Source organism: Rhamphochromis sp. 'chilingali', assembly GCF_963969265.1.
Source record: "Rhamphochromis sp. 'chilingali' genome assembly, chromosome: 5".
In the NCBI taxonomy this organism is placed as follows: domain Eukaryota; kingdom Metazoa; phylum Chordata; class Actinopteri; order Cichliformes; family Cichlidae; genus Rhamphochromis; species Rhamphochromis sp. 'chilingali'.
In genome coordinates, this window is record NC_137932.1 from 24,017,841 (window position 1) to 24,033,309 (window position 15,469).

The following is a 15,469-nucleotide window of genomic DNA, read 5'->3' on the forward strand; positions in this document are numbered from 1 at the left end:
AGATGCAAGCCGCCCTCGGATAAATCCTGTCTGGTCTGCATTGACCAAAACATGGATAACTCTTTCCAGGCGCAATGCGAGAGCTTTTGCAAGATATATATGTTTTCAGCTAATAGCTCTTTGGTACTTTGTTAGGATAAACATACTGTGTTAGGCTCCTTTATAATGCTTGAATGATTGAAATGTCAGTGAAAATAGATGAAAAATGTTCAAAGAAAAACTTCATCATACCATCAGAAAACCTGGAGAACTAGCCCTCCAAATCACTAAAAAATGACGAGAAAGGCCTGGACATTTACACATCACTGCATGTCATGACACCTAATCATGATATTACTGCCTTGTCACTATACTGCCTTAGAGCACTGACCACAGGACCCACTGAAACTAACAATCAAAACACTGAAGCGCTCACCTTTGCTTTAAAACACGACAAATCTCCGTTAACGAGCTACCGCGGATCGCCCCGTGTGTGGGGCTGGACAGCGTCAACACGTTAACGAGCAAACTGCGCTAACGCAGTAGTTCCCACCCATGTAATTGAGCATTGCGTGTCACATCCAACATACTGTTTTACTTTTGTCCATGACGCGCTTACCTTCAGGGTCATACTTCACATGAAGACCAAAATAGTTCCAAAGGCCAGATCTGAAGGCGGGTAGGGGAGGTTCAATTTGCCATGTTGCAACGAACTTAGCTTCTGTCTTGCTAGCTTGCACTGCGCTCAGTGGATCTGCGCTCGACAGTACAGCCTAAGCGGAGTAGTCGAACGCAGATCCACTGAGCTGTCAACACAGACAGCATCGTCAGAAGAAAAGTTGAAAAATTTTGCATTGTTCGATACATATGCGTACCGAACCGAAAGCACTGTATCAAATGGTTCAATATCGATAAAGTATTGTTGCACCCCGAGTATTTATATATTTATCAATGTAGTTTGTTTTTTTTGGGGGTTTTTGCAGCCTCATCAGAGAACAGATTTTTCACGATTGCTTGCAACTGCCCAAACCTTGAAGCTTTTTCAGATCTGATTTATTTATATTTTCCTTTTGTGAAGAGGTGTCATAAATGTTTATAGTTTTATACAGATGGAAAATCGACCAGCTTTTGAAGTAGCTCCACCGACTGTCCTATGTAGCAATGTTTTTCCCCCTTCCAGGTCTCTACACCAGTAGCATGACTAAAAAAATGATGAAACAAATCAAATGAAAAATTGAATAATTCATGATAGCAGAACCTTCTGCTATACTTTTTCTTATTTTCTGTTTTAAATATATGTTGGAAAGGTCAATGATGACATTAAACAAGTTTTAAAATGAGGTCAGCGTATGTAAACTAAAAGCTCAGGTGTTTCATTGCTCTGTCATATGGTCGTCATAGAAACACAGCTCTACTGGTGAGCACAGAAGCCCCACCCATTACTCAAAATGTTTTGCTTGTGAGGGGCTGCCAATCAGAAGGGAGTTAGCTTAAAAGGAAGGCGGCCTTAAAGGGAGCAGAAGTGAATTAAGCAAAGCTGTTTTAGTAGAGCGCATGAAAAAAATATATGAAGTTAAAAAATTTGTGGATATCTATTCATCCAGGAGCCTATCCCAGCTGCCATAGGGAGAAAGGCGGGGTACACCATGGACTTCTCACCAGTCTGATGCAGATAAATGGAATATGTTCCCTTTAAATCATCTTTGGGTTCAATTTACTAAACCGTTTTGCTAGTTTTAGCTTATAAATGATCAGTCATATTATTAACTTTATATAAAAGATGATCATAGCTACTGGGCCTAAAAAGCAAAGACAATTCAGGAGTTCCTCAAACCAGTTCTTCCAGTTTCAAAAGGATTTCTTTGCAAAGTCTATGAGAAACCAATCCTTGTCTCTTTTTACTTCTGACCTTTGTAAACACATTCCTTATGAGGTCTCAGGTGTTTATATCAAGTCTTACTGAATGCAGTATTACGTTATATTCCCCATAAGCGTCAAAGTGGATGATAAAGCAAGCCAAATTTGAGTAACTGATTTTTTAGTCAGTACCAAATCAGTCTCTGATGACTTCTCGGCATCTCAGACTGCCGATTGTTTGTTTAGAACTCAAGTGTTCTTTGAATAGCTGGAATTGCAGGGGAGCAACTGGCATCACAACTGTGAGCGGAAGGTGGGATTCACACTCTGCAAAATTCACACCACTCCAGACAAACACTATGTCCTGGAACACTGGAAAACAAATTAGAAATAAATCACTTGCTTCTTCTGGTGGCTCTATTACCACAGGAAAAGTGCTTGAAATGTGACTCAGGACAGTCATATGTTGGTTTCTTTACTGTAGGCCTTGAAATAATAATGCCACAAATACAACCCTTTGAGATAAAACTTTCACGGTGTTATCGGCTGTGGGCACCAGCGAAGCCTTGACCAGAAAAAAAACAAAAAACCCCCACAGTGTTTCTAGTCCCTTCACTGATGGCTCCATCTTTGCCGAACAAGATCTTTTCCTCTTTCTCTTTCACTCTCACCTTGGGTAACTTCTCTAAAAGGACGGATGCCATCGAGACAATTATCAGACCATTATGTGTCATTATGTGTTCCCGGGTAAAATGGGAGCCATTTGAAGATGTCTGAGGGCTGTGCAAAAGGCCTGACCTGTTTATTGTCAGAGTGAATGGTTACGTCAGAGCCCGTGTCTTTGGCTAATGCTGTACCTGTCAGAGGCATCAAACCTGTGAAGCTGCAGGTACAAGGTCCAGTCATTTATAAAATCTGCCACCTGCTACTGAAAGGCACTTGCACAGCCTAATGTAACTTAATAGCACAAAGAGATAGCCACATTCAAAAAAAGAGGCTTTAACAAGCCTAATTCATTAGCAGGAGGGCTGCCTAAATGAGCTCTGCTGTATTTCCAAATGTGTTTTACACATGAAAGGAGCCAGAGTAGGTATTGTGTGAATACTAAGGGCCCACCTAAAAATATAGTGCAACCCACCAGATTGATGCACAATTGTTGCACTCACTTTCTTGGATTTTCAGTGGTAAGAAACATGATTATAACCATTAGCACACGGTCATCTTCTGGCATCATTATGGTTATTTTTCAAACTGTTCAACACCGGCAGAGTGTTCTGAACTAAAACTAGAATATAGTAGCTACAGTTTTAGTTTCATGTGATGTTGGCTCTTGGCAATATGTAACTCTGAACTTCAAAAGCAACTGACATAGTCAAACCCTAAAACAGTTCAACATTATTAGGAATACGTGAAGATTAATGTCACTTCATATGGCGCTTTAGCCAAGATCCAGTCAGCTTAGCTGAGCATAAGTATTGTGCAGCAGGATTGGCTGGCTTCCCTCAGTCCTGAAGTACATAAAGTCAAACAACCAACACTTTTGCTGTTCACACACAAAAATCCTAAACACGTCATAGTGACATATTATTCTATCAGAGCACTTTGCTCTCAGACTGCAGGCTTGCTTGTGGTTCCTGCAGTTTCCAAAAGAAGAATGGGAGGCAGAGTCTTCAGCCTTCTGGTCCCTTTCCTGTGGAAGCATCAAGCTCCTTGTGTGGCTTAAGGAGACACACGCTCTTGATCTTTAAGGTTAGAATTCAATTTTTCCTTTTCCTTATGTAGTCTGCAGTGAATCAGATGAGCCTAAACCATGCCTTTGTCATGCTACACTAGGCTAAAGTGGCTGGGAAACTTGCTGCTGCTATTGTCTACTGTCTCCTGTGACCTGTCCATAGTGTAGACACAGATTTCACTGTATTATGGCACATCCCAGATAGGAATGAATGCAGCTCTCTTGTGGGCCACATTTGGCCTCGACTGAGGACACTAGCTCTAAGTAAGTACGGGTTACTCTTGCTTCTACTGTTGTTGGTCCATCAGTCAGCTGTGGAGAAGAGTGACATTATAAACACAAAGAGCTGAATCGAAACCGAGCATTTAAAACAATGAAAAGTGCCCACTGCAGCCACTGCCTCCACTTCTCACACTGTATTTTTTTTTTTAACTTAAACTAACGTTTTTTGCACTTCTCCCATTCCCAGTGAATTCTGCTGTCACTTCCTTCCCTGCTCTGGTCAGCTCATCAACCAATCAGGATTCAACCTACTGCTACGGCTGAAACTCCTTTCTGCAGTCTCTCTGTAAGCAAACCTACACAAACGGACAGAACTATCACCATAAGACAAGCATTTTATAGTGCCAGATACTGATCTGGCACTAGAGAGTGAGTTAGAGTGTAGTCAAAAATGACAGTGAGGAAAAATCTTTTATTTTTATTGTTTAGACAATAAGTTTTCTTCCTGCCAGTCACGTTTAGACTTGTGCCTTCTGTGACGTCTGTGGGAAATCGAACCAGAAACCCCTTTTAATCTTCCACATGCACCTCACCAGAAATGTAATAACTTAGTTATGCTATAGGTTTAAAATGGGTTTCCACTTACATCAGATTTCCAATGTGGATTTCCCTCCGAAGTCTTAACTTTTTAGCGCTACCAGTTTGACTGGTGCAGCTTCAGATTTTTCCTTCCTTAACTCTTTTACTGCCACGCCCTGCTGTAGAGACTACTGTGAAGCAGAAAGGACTGCTGCTAACATGTATACGCTGAGCACATAATTTTGGTAAAACGGATGCAGCATAATTAAAAGTCATGAACAATTCTGATGAAGATTTTCTTTTCCACACAGGTGGGAAGGTCACGCACCCTCTGCTTCCTCAATCAAATACAAGCACAGTAAAACAATACAAACTCACATAAGAATGAAAAAAACACAACACTCATTCACGAACAATTAAAGCTAGAGTATAAAGTGATAAAGAGAACACTGCGTACATAAAATAGGTCACGTAGGTCAAAACAGACTCCGTTGTAATTCAACCCATGTTGCAATTTAGAGTCTGCATAACTCCTGGCCCACCTAGTTTTTTGCTGTATAGTCAGCACTGATGCATGCCTGAGTCAAATGTTTAAGAGCTTAATGGTCAGTATGAAGGTAACACCAAATGCCCAGATGAGAAAGCCGATGCTGAAGGAAAACGATGTGAAAAGAGTGCAGGACTGAGAGCCTCTTTACCAAGAGTTGGCTGTGCATCCATCTGTCTTCAAGATGATACAAGAGACATCGACAGCAAACAGAGACCACAGAAAATTACTGAAAGAAGCACGTGACCACACCCAAATATGTTCCTGCCAGCTAAATCTCAAAATGATGGAGCACAGCAGCACAGGAAATGGACCAGTCAGATATAAAGTTTATTTTCTGTGCAGTCAATGCCATGGCAGACGGCTACTTTTCTTCATGTAAACCACACAACCAAAGAGTTTCTCCTGTTATTTTTTTAACACGTCTCACATAGCCTTGACCAGTGGCTTTAGAACAGGCTTTGTGAGACCTGTAGAAATGTGTGCATCAAGAAATGTTTAAAAAATATCATTACTTTGACATTAGCATATATTTTGTTTAATCACATGCCCCGGTCTGCCTTTAGCTTTCATACTGAAGCCTGTGTGGAAGCTTGCTTTTACAATTGCTTTTTACAATTGTAACCATTATTTTGCTTGGATAAAAACTATTTTCTCTGAAAGACTAAGATTTTAAGTCCCCTGTCTTAAAATCAAACATTCTAATTTCGCAGACGTGGTGAAGGCAATACTCAGTCAAAGTGTGTGATTTAGGGATCAATTACTCATGATGTAGGTCTTGTAGAAGAAGAAGAATGCACTTTATAAACCATGCTAACCAGTAACAGCTAAAATAACAAAAAACAGTAGCATCTGTGCCATTAAGCAGAAAGAAAATAATTTTTCAGGCTTTGTGCTCATGCTACCAAAAGCAAACAAGGCTGAGCAATAATGAGATGTTCTGTTTATCTCTCCAATGCTCTATTTAGTGGTGGAGCCAGCATCTAGCAGCTCCAAATGTTTCTGTAGTGGGAAAAGAGATTGAATGAGAAAACAAGCTTCATGTTCTGCAGGTGAAAACTTCAAACTAAGGGTTTCAATCCTGTTCCTCAACCAGAAGGTACATGCATAATAATGAAAGTAGAGGAGTGGCAAAACATGCAGCCCCTCATTCATACTCTTGGTTCTGGGTCCAGCCAAGTGTCAAGTCAGGTGAGACATTTGGGCCACATCTGGTCCATGCTAATCCCATGCCCTGCGTCAAAAACAGCCCATGGTAGGCCCATATGTGTCTGCTACCAGCGATAATTCTCAATTAATCCGTTTAATCAAATCAATACACTGCACATGCGGGAGCCTAAACATTCCAGCAGTGACTGCATGCACACACTGTATTAGAGAAAGAGGGAAATGAGGTGAACGGGTTAATTTTCTGCCATGGGGAATTAAGACATGTTCCCTGCATCCAGCTGTGTAGTAAACCCATAAGAAAAGGTAAGAAGATGAAATAAAACAAACACATATATAATATTAATAATATCTGTGGACATCTATAATTCAATAAGGTCGTGCCATCTGTAAACAATAGAAATATTTGATTTTTTTTAATACGACGACATGTGCTAGATTTTGAAGTACAATTTGCAAATAATGCTTTTGAATGTGTTCCGTTTTACTATATATCTATGGATGTGCAAGCAAAAAGAAGGCACGGAGACAGGCAGGCAGTCAGACAGACAGGTCGCTCCAGAGGTGACCGGGGAATCCTGCTCTCTCTCTGCCGGCAGACAGAGCCTCCTCCTCGGCCACTGCTCCTCCTCCCCTCCCCTCCCTCTGCCCTGGTTGCGCGTTGGGGGATCCGACGACGTCACAGCGGCACACACATTTGCACGGACGCGCGCCTGCAAGCGGACACACACACACCCTCACACACACACACACACACACGCCCTCTCTCCTCGCTCTCTGCCGCTCCGTCTCTCTCACTCTCACTCTCCTCTATGCTGCTATTCTGGGAAGTGGCGCTTGGAATAACCCCCGTGTGCGTATGAGTGTGTGTGTGCGTGTGTATGTGTCTCCTGATTTCACCCTGACACACGCACACATACACACTCACAACACAGTCAGACGCACACATTTACTGTCTGTCTGACTGCAGGAGTGGAGCTCTGGCAGCAGAAATCCGCTCGCAGAGGATTCCTTCCAATTTTACGCGCAACTTTTCCTCGCCGGCTTCTTCTCTGCGGCGTTTCCAGCGCTCCCCCCTCGATTGTTGTGGATTTCTAACAACCACCCCCTGGCTGTTTGTAGCGGAGCGACGAGCGAAGCTCGCCCGGAATCGGATCTGCTGTCACCGGGCTGCTTGTTGTCATTTTCGCACGGAGACGCGCAGCCGGAGCGCAGACAGAAGGTAAGAGCGGAGAGGGGAAAACGAAAGCTTACGGATCATATTCTCACACACATCACAGTGACAGTGGGATTTTATGCGCCATGGTGGACATTTATGGCATCTTTTCAAGGCACTTGAGCTTTTGCTTAGTTTATAAAGGCAAGGCTATGCTGGGGGAATACCCCGGGCACGCATTGCATTGCATGCAGATTACCCAGGTTGCGTAATATCCTGAGGAATTTGCAGTAGCCTGCCCGGCCAGGCTGGTTGCAAGGCCGGGGAAGAGATAGACAGTGAGGAAGAGAGGGAGGGTACGTGTTGGTGGATAGGAAGCGATGAAAGTGGAAGCTCGGATGGTGTGTGATTGGTGTGATTTTTGCGTCCGAAGGTTGATTTGTTTTTAGCACAAACCCACGGCAGGTTGGTTTGATTAATAGACCTTCACCTGCAGTTCTCTCTGACGTTCATGTGAGACTTCTTTAATCACTCTATAGCGCGCGTGGAATGTTCAAAAGTGAGTTGAAGCAGTGACCTCCGCGCACTCTTTGGTATTTCCTTGTTGCTGCTACAGTATGATCAGTGTGACACTCCTCAGAGAGTCACAAACGACTCTTGTTGCTACAGTACCTAAGCGTTGGTTTACACTGTGCTTGCCGAAAACGAATAGGGGAACACTGGCCATTTCTTTTTCGGATGGGGGTGACTTTATCTCATATGCTCATCGTTTGTTTCCTCTGTGTATGTGTCTGTGTATGAGAGGGAGAGAGAGATGGTGGGTGGTGCGCTGGCTGGTTCCGGGAATGTTCCATGACGTGTTGCCGTATAGAGAGGGGCCCCAGCCGGGGAGACTGCGACTAACGGCTCGGCCCTGCCGCTCTTCCTGCTCTCACTCCCTCTCTCCCTCTCCCTCTGTACTCTCCTGGAAAATATGTTAGCCTGTCTCCATTTCCAAAGAAGATTTACATTATCATCTCGTAGTGGTCATCTCTGCAGGCTGGGTTCCATTAGGTCAGAGGTCAAAGATCAGGGTCAAACGCAACTGCATGCAACAGGTGGTAAGATCCTGCTCAAGGACACTCACAGCAGTGCACATGATTGGCAGGGTGAGGTCTGAAGTGCAGGTTTGAAACAGCTGAAGGGCAGCATGCAGCCAAGCTGCAGCCAATATGACTTTGTGGATCTCAGAGCATTTGTTTGATGTTTAATGTGTGACAGAAAGTTCAAACAAAGAGCTTCTCTACAAAAGCATGCAGTTATCAAATAAGTAACATTTTATGATAAATTGTAAGAAAGATTAAAAAAAAAGTATAAAACAAAAGTGAAAGAAATTATAGATTCATAATTAATGAAAAGTAAAAGTCAAATTGCAAAAGTGGAATCAATAACAATTTTATATAAATAATGCATTTGTGTGTTTTTATTATCTTTTTGTTCAGGGATGGTGGCTAATTTTAGACTACAATGGACACCATGCGCATGCTATTTATAGAAACAGTAAAAAGCTTTGGAGACTGTGAAATAATGAGAAATATGGCAAGAATAACTGCAGATGAATGCCTCTTTTCCGCCAGTCAAAGCTGCAGAAGGAAAAAGCAGCCACAGAAGTGAGTCCTGAATGTGCTCATGGTGTTGGTGGCATTTGTAGCCTGCAGCTGAAGAGATGATTACAGTATGTATTCTGCTGTCAGGGAACATGCTGCTGACTCTGTGCGTGCACGTGTCAGTGATGGATGGATGTTTGAGAGCGTGCACGGGGGAAGGCCGACCTACGTACCATCTGTCCTACTGCCACCTCAGATGGCCATCGCGGTGTAGCTACTGCGTAGGAGCAAGCATCCAGGCACGCACACACACAAGTACACTGTTACCAGGGAGGACAGGCGTATGGAGAACATGCATGAGGTGTGAGAAGACTTTCAGCACTAAACATTCAATTAATTTATTACTTAGGCCTTGTGGGAACTCTTATGTCTTCCCAACATACAGCAAGCTACCCTTGTACAAGCAGCACGCAGCGGAGTTGAAAAGGTTCATAAAGTGCTAACAGTCCTTGGCTTAATGTCTTGGAGATTTTTTTTGACATATATCATGCTTGTGCCAGGGCTGGCACAGTTTCAGGAGCATTTTAATTTAGAAGTTGCTGTGTTAGCATTTGGGACACACCATTCTTAAGCCTATGGATAGCCCGGTGGCTTGGCCGTAACAGCGGTGTTGGCTCAAGGGCAGCTGCCTGCATGGATCAGTATGCCAGATTTAAGCAGCAGCTGTCTGGAAAGTCATTTATGTCGGTGAAGCAGTGTGAGCTTATGTAACAACAAGCTACATATGTAACAACCTACAATAACAGCGGGTAGCACAGTCACCTCACTCCAAGAAAGTTGCTAGTTCGAACTCCATCTGGGTGGGGCCTTCAGAGTGTTATTCTCCCTGTGACTGCATGGGCTCCCTCTGGGTACTCTGGTTCCTTCCTGAAGAGATGTACATTATGCTATAGTCACCCTAGGGCAACCAGTGGTTGGTGACACTAACAAAAATTATGGCAACTGTGTGCAATGAACGTGTAATCTCATTGCCTTTGAAACGGTTGCTCTGAAGAACGGGACTGGGCATGTGACCACTTGTAGTCAGTTGCCTTCTTCAACGCAATTTTAATGTGTTAACATGGAAATAAGACAGAGTTCATCTGCTATCAGTTTGCAATTGACTGGGGTCAAGTTGTCAATTACATGCAGTCTGGTTGTGTTGATACAGCAATTCACTGTTGGTGTTGACATACACAGAAATACACATTGAACAGAAATTGACGATAACTACTTCCAGGATCTCAAAGATTAGAAAATGAAACTATGAAATTCCTCCATAAATCCCAAAATAGAGTCCTGGAATTACAACCCAAGAATTTAAAAAAATCATTTAGCTTCAATAAAGATTTTAAATAACAGTTTTTGAAGTTATCTGTGCAATATGTGTTCGTTGCCTTTAAGTTGAGTGGTTTGTGTTTGTGATTATAAATAGACTACTTTCCTTTATTTGTCGATTCATTTATTTTTATTTTATTTTAATGTTTATTGACTCTTTGCTAAGATGTTTCCTGGGAAGCAGTTAAGTCCGCAGCGAATTTCCCAAAGGAGATTATAAAACATATCATATCATAAATAGTGATGCAAATGCTGCAGGATGGTGGTGACAACCAGCTGCCTAAGAGTGATCACAGTCTGTCTGAATCAGACCGCGAATGTTTGGCGACAAGTTGCTTTCCACCAGGCGACCTGCGCGATTGCCTTCAGATTGAAAGTTGCCTCCCAACTTGAGTTTGAGGTTGTTGCTTGTTCAACTTCAGGTCGACCAGTTTGTTATGATCGTGAGCGATTCACAATCAGTCACCAAAAACGAAAAAATTCAGTGCAACTTTCTTTAGTTGTAACAAGGTTGTTACAAGCGACCCGGATGTTGGTCAAAGATGATGATGAATAAGATCAAGTGCTTTAAGTGTGTAGAATAAAGTGCTGTATGAATGTACGGCTAAAAATGTAATTGTTTAAAGTGCTTTGAGTGGTCAGTAAGACTAGGAAAGCACTGTATAAATTCAAGGACATTAAAATTACGTCTGGTGATGTACTGTTCTGACCTTCTCAGGCCTGATACTGATATTGAGTCTTCTTTGACTCTAACTTCAAGAAAAAGGGACGGAAATATATATTTTTCTTGTTTAACATAAAGTTTGACTAAAACAGAGAAGGAATTGTAACGAAGAAATCAATACATTTATTAATGAAATAACACGTAACAGAAACAAGATAAGAAAACTTAAACTGTGTAATGTATTTATTCTTCACTCCTTTAATTTTAGCAGACAAGTGAAAGTAAAGTGAAGATAACAGTAGTGTAAGTGCCATCAAATGTTCCCACCAAGTAATGAAAGAGAGAGGAAAGGTTGCAGACAGCGCCGTGGATACCGTTCTTCACTTGTTGCTTGTTTGATGTTAAATCACAATTAAGTCACAAACTAGCAAAAAGACACAAATGGAACTTGTTGCTGTGTGACTGGGAAGTGCCTTTAAACTGCTGACCGTTTGTTGTTAGAATCAGCACAGGACTACTATCAAAGATGCCGTTTCTCACGTGCAGCACACAGCAGGAAGTAGTCCACTTCAGACACTCTTTCACTACAGCAGTGGGGTGCCTGGTTAGAAGGTCCGGGAGGTTGGACAAATGACACGCGCTCACTGTGAATTCTCTGGAGATTTACCCATGCCATCCTCACACGCTGACAATCAGCATCGTGCACGCTCGACACTTTCACTGGATAATGAACAGAAGAGTTAAGAGCTGTGAAAGCAGCTCGGAGTAGAGCTGCACCGAACGGGCTCAACCGCTCGGCTGTTGTCACCAGTGCCTGATGTGGGAATTTGAGTCAGACTCAGTGAAGCAGTTGATTGTGCTACTTTTCGTCATGCCGTGGTTCCTGGATGACTGGTGTTCTGTGAGGTGTTGTGGGATTTTGTGAAATCCATACATTATTGTTGAAGTATAACTGCGAAAAACATTATGAATGACTTGCAAATTCACTGCGTCTCTCCTTTGTTTTAACTCATTTCCCCTAAAAAGCCTCTGTCACAGAAAAAACCCAGGCTGCTTGTGCAGTTTCCAGGTGATGGCATGGCTCATCAAAGGCCTTTGCAAACACGGTAAACAGCTTGTTTCTTTTGTGGGGCAAATTACAACTAACCACAAGTGTGACCCACCACCTAAAGGAGAAATTACCCATAGACAGTATTGCAAAAGCTATTGTGGAGGCTCTTGAATGATAACATATGGCATATAGCTCAAAAGGCACTTGTGAAACTAAACATCTCTTCAACTGCTTCAAAAGAGCACTGGATATGAACCAGAAGAACAATGTGTGGAAGTGTCTGATAAGAAGATATAGGTCCAGATTCCACTGAAGGGCTGTCAAAAGTGGCTGCGAATGACAATACAATCAAAGAAGACCAGATCAGATAAGCGAGGGGCTACTTTATTATTCACATAGGCTTTTCTCTTGTTCTGCCTGGAGAACAAAAAAGTCTGAAAACCAAATGTTTAGCAGACAGAAGTCACAGTCCTCTGAAAAACCTCCACACCTCAAAAGTTTGGGCTTATACTGAGTTTAAAAATACAGCGTTTAGACTGTTAATCTTACACAACAGCTTCTTTACAGCTTTAAATTTAAATAGTGGGAGAATTATGCCAAATAATAAAGGATCTCTTAACCATTATTTCAAAATTCAAATTGAAAAACTCAATGTCCAGTTTTCTTCAAGGCTTTCAAACATGTCTCCTTGTTGGATTTGCCATAGATGTAATAAATATTTCTTATCTGTCATGTGGCCACACATATATTCATGCTGTGACCAGAATCCTCATCTGATTACATTACATTTATCTGCAAGATGCCACTGTCCAGAAAGTCTTATGCATGCAGCAGGAACTTTGGACTCACGGTGTCCGGTTTGGCTCAAAAAACAATAGCAAGGCTTAAATTACTTTGAATAGTTGGAATTCAACACAAGAATTCAGAGAATTAAATTCCAAATGTCTGTTTGACAACCTCCATTTTTCTTTTCACATACTTCTTATTGCAGCGCTCTGCCTCTCCTCCTGTCTCTTCGTCTGTCTCACCGCTGACTGTGCTGCAGCCGGTTCGCTGCAGACGTGTTAGGTTAGCATTTGCTGTCAATTATCACAGTGCACACATCATAGCTGGAGAATTTGAAATGACTGCAGATGTATGGCATGGTGTGAAGACATAACCCCTTCACACATACAGTTGCACACAGCTTTCATTGTAGCTGGGACTCACTGGTGTGCAGGGTGTTCATTCGGAACTGATTCGCTGGTAAAAGCATGCACGTGCACATGAACCTATAGACCCTAATATAAAGAGTAAATATTGTATTTTTGACTGATAAACAGTTTGAAAAGTTGAAAGAGAACCAAATAGGGTTACATCTAGTAGTTCGTTCTCATATTTCATATTTTACTGCCAAAAAATACATTCCACATGTCATAGTTCAGTGAAAAAATAGCCGCTGATATTCAGATTATATCATTTAACCTTGCTGGATTTCACTCCATGAGAAAAGATTTGACAATAGGAACTTTGTTCCACTCTGTATATTGTTGTCCTTTGCCTCACTCACTCTGTTGTTGTACTACCATTGTATGAGACACCTCAGAGTGGATTATTACTAACAAAGAAGTGCACAATTTGCTTTGCAACATAATGCACCCACAGCACGCTAACACTGCGCTCAGCGAACGGCACACTGAACTCGTATAAAGTTTATCTCATTGCATTGTGCTGCTTTTGAATGCAATTGCACAATTTTTCCCTGTGTGTGTGTGAGTGTGTGCGATCACCTGAGAGCTGTAAAGGAACCTGTGAGCGCTCTGGTGACCGAGGTCCTGACAGCGACGGGTGAATTATTAAGACACATCCACACATATGCACACACAAAGCCTAATGAGGTGGTTGACTGGGTGTACCAGATAAATCGTTCCACAGTGGTTTAGTTTCATACCGTTATACACGTGGAGGAGTGGAGGACTGGAGGAGGTGAAGAAAGAAGGGAAAAAGGAGAACAGTGTGCGAGCATGTCATGTGCTGGGACATTAGTTGTCCCTCAGCCAATCAGCGATGAACTCTTTATTGTCCATTGGTCCATATCAGCCAGTTATATTGCAGGTTTTTAAACAAAAAGGTAGAGGGAGGGGGAAAAGAGGCTGATATTGAAATCTAATCTCTTTTTACGCAAAGTCAGGCGCTGAACATGCTGTGGGCTGTGCGTGTTTTTGTGTGTGTGTTTGCGGCTTTTCAAATGGACATAGCGATGCTACAGAAATAAATGGAGAGAAGGAGAAAGAGAGACCTTTACTCAAACTGGCCTACTTTCTCAGCAGCTTGTAATTAGTCTCACTTCATGCATTTATGCATCAGACAGTGGAGCTAAATCAGTGTTTTGTAATCAGGAAATCCCAGATGACACCACCGTCATCCTGTTCTCCTTTACTGTACTCTACACTGCCAATTTGACAACTTAAACTATAGTTGAATAATTTTGAATATCATTGTAAAAGCTGCTGTTTTCTGTCATGACACTGTATGCTATAAGGGCCTGAAATCAAATACAACACCTTCTCTGCCAACATGTCTTCTATAACTGTACACTGGATGCCTTTGGACTTGTGATCAGACAGAATTTGATCACCTTACACTTATATGCAGTTTTACTGGCATATTTTCTCAGTTTTTGGAGACATTTGGAAAGATTTAAAGGTGATCTATATGCTGCTCTTTCTTCTTATTCTTGGACTGTTTATACCGAGTCTTGCTGCAGCCCTGTACTTCATCCCAACCAGTTTCAGCTCCTTTCTGAGGCCATCTCCCTTTTCAATGTACTTAGGCATGTAGACATGGTCCAGACAACCTGCAAGCTGAAGTTCAATCTAAGCATCAGAATAAGGAAGAAAGGTGATTTAAGTGACTTTTTGTTACTATCAAACTGCAGATTTACAGGGATTTTCCCACACAACTATCTCCAGTGAACAGCAGTCGTAAATGCCTCGTAGATGTCAGAGGTCAGACAAGAAGGCCACAATAACCACTTGTTATAACCAAGAGCATCTCTGAATGCATTACAAATTGAAGCTTGAAGTACTGTAGATGGGCTACAGCAGCAGAAGACCACACTGTCTGCCACTCTTGTTAGCTAAGAACAGGAAATTGAGGTTACAGTTCACACCAGCTCACCAAAAAAGGGAAAAGCACGAGGGGGCAAGAGGGGTGTGTAATCCAGTACTAGCAACGTGTACCTAATAAAGTGGTCAGTGAACAGTAAATAGTAAATACAAGTCTTTCATATCATGAGTGTAGTAGGAATTATTTCTTACTTCACAAGTAAGATGACACAGTCAAACTCCTGCTTTCATTAACACCCAGACGCTCGCTTGTATTGATTTTTTTTTTAATCTTAGATGTCTAAGTATGATAATATGATTTAAAAAGATTAAAAATCTGTGATCTCAAACACCAACATACATCCCTTTCTGATGTTAGTCACTCAGAATTTACTGCCGCTATTTTGTGCCGACGCTCTGCAGTCATACCGGGAGTATTTAAATATCTGCACCCACAGAAACGAAA

At 42.0% G+C, this 15,469-nt stretch overlaps 1 protein-coding gene across 3 annotated transcripts in view; it reads left to right on the forward strand.

The window, feature by feature from the left end:
* Positions 1-6,833: 6,833 nt before the first annotated feature.
* hivep2a (HIVEP zinc finger 2a) overlaps positions 6,834-15,469 on the forward strand; it is a 124,183-nt gene continuing 115,547 nt past the window's right edge. For all 3 annotated transcript variants that reach the window (XM_080883887.1, XM_080883886.1, XM_080883888.1), the window contains exon 1: positions 6,834-7,305. The gene's annotated coding sequence lies outside the window, so the exon portion shown is untranslated. The remainder of the gene's footprint in view (positions 7,306-15,469) is intronic.